General features: G+C 37.3%; 1 pseudogene; it reads right to left on the reverse strand.

Moving 5' to 3' along the window:
- Positions 1–831: 831 nt before the first annotated feature.
- On the reverse strand, positions 832–1,833 carry LOC129085259 (eukaryotic translation initiation factor 2 subunit 1-like; annotated as a pseudogene).
- Between the last annotated feature and the right edge of the window lie 301 nt (positions 1,834–2,134).

Genomic DNA, 2,134 nt, shown 5'->3' on the forward strand with positions numbered 1-2,134 from the left:
TGTTATTATTGATTCTGTTTATAAGTGAGGATTATTCAATTTGGAAATATAGTTTTGATTTTGATGAGAAAAATCATGAAAGGCCCAAATGTCTGTTTTTTAAAAATACAAACCCATTTTCAGTTATTGGATTTAACAGAGATAAGTTTACTTTGTCAAATTACCATACAAATTTCTAAATGCTTATTCAATTTTTGAGCTTACCTAATCGAGTACTAATAACAAATAATTGGCAGACCTTCGCTGCCTGAGACAATACTCTGAGTATCACTACTTGCTCTATTGCTTCTCAGGTCAATATTTCAAATTCCTGGAAGAAGATTTTGATTGATTTAGCCTGGGTCAGAAGTCAATGGGGACAGATTAATTACCTGGAAATGGATGGCTCACCTTGGGAAGAGGTAAAGTTTTTCCTTTGTAAAAGAGACTGTTCCTTAAATAAAATCCCAGAAATGTATTTAATGTTTGTTTGATATATTTATATAGATAGGTTGGGACTATTTGCTTTGGGTACCCCTGGTAAATTACATGAAGGCACTGAACTATAAACAGATGTCAATCTGGAGACATCAGAAATGGAAATCCCAATTTTATGACTGTTCTTAGCTTAAACATTTGTCTCTAGTCAAATTAGTCCACTCCTTTAAAACATGCTCAATGTGTTGGAGCTACTGGGTGAAAACTGCTGATATTTTAGGAGGGCGTTTCACATTTTGGTCTGTTTGAATATTTAAATACTTGGAAATTAAAATTATTTATCTTTGAAATTTTCAGTACTGGAAAACATTTAAAATCTAGGGCTTATAGCCAGGAGGTGCTGTTTTGTATTCCTTAGACAGGACTCTGTTTCCCACAAAGTTTATCTTCATCTTCAGCTTCCATTTCTTCCCCATCACCATTTCTATTCACTTTTGCATTTCCTCTCTTAAGCCTCTCCAGCTGTCTTGCAAGTTTGGTTTCATCTGTATCTGTGACCACTTTGGGCTCCACTTGAGCATTTTTCTTCAAACTCTTCTTTTATAACAGCCATAGCTTGACTGAGGACAGAAGCCTCTGTCCTCTCTGGAGTTGTGTAGTCATTACCAACCAAGCAGGAGTTATTAGATTAATCTCAATGGGTACAATTTCTATAGAAAAACTTACTTCTGCTTCTGGATTTTTATTATTTTTATGGCATCTATGGTTATGGTTTTCATAACCATAACAAACCATTTCAATATCTGCTCGAATTTCTGACAGCCTGTAGAGTCACATGCCTGTTAATGTTAATGAGTACTTCCCATTCATCTTCATTCAAATCTAAACTATCCAGAAAAATGGGTCTGAGATTGTATGCTTAAATGCAGCATAAGCACCATATCTGGGCCTCTTGTATTTGGCATCAAAGACCCAAGCAGTGCCCTGGAACAGGTTTTCCAGAGGCCCATCCTTGGTGCTCTATAACATCTCAGCAGATTGATGAAGAGTGCTGGAAACAATTTCAGATTTGGTAAATTTATCTTCACATTTGATTGTTTTCTCTGGATAAACTCTTCTTTGTGACAAATCAGTGTATCTTTTCACTTTGTCCACTTGAATGACATCAGCACATTCATTCCTGCCGATTCACATGAGTTTGTTTATAGAAGGAATACACCTTCTGGATGACTCACTAAGAAGAATTGAGCCTTCTGTAGTGTTGGATTCCAACAGGCTGACATAAGCCCCCATTTCAGCAGCAGACCTTTCATTCACCATTACTGCACCTTCCACCTCAGGATATTTGTCTTGATAAAATCTTTAACTTAGACCCGACACTCTTAGGTATATGGGTAAATCCCACAGTGGGGTCATGGGCCACGGTCTTTAAAGAGAGAGATCAGACTTGATCCACTCACAGCAGGTGCTGATTCTCATCAGCGTGTGCTTCTTTCAAAGAAACTGTTACTTTTAAAATATGTCAAATATTCTCTTCTTGACCAAACTACTTTTCACAATTGAGCTGTTTTCTCAATAAGGCCCTGACACAGGAGGCTCCATGTTTGTCTCTGCATTCTTTCATTTTAGCAGAAAACCGCCCAATTTGGTTTCCATATCATCAATATCTGATCACCCCTGCTATCTGATCAGGTTTCTCATCCTCAGTGGTCCCCCA

This window comes from Pteronotus mesoamericanus, unplaced genomic scaffold (genome assembly GCF_021234165.1).
Source record: "Pteronotus mesoamericanus isolate MK-2021 breed Mesoamerican mustached bat unplaced genomic scaffold, CSHL_Meso_final scaffold_232, whole genome shotgun sequence".
Lineage (NCBI taxonomy): Eukaryota > Metazoa > Chordata > Mammalia > Chiroptera > Mormoopidae > Pteronotus > Pteronotus mesoamericanus.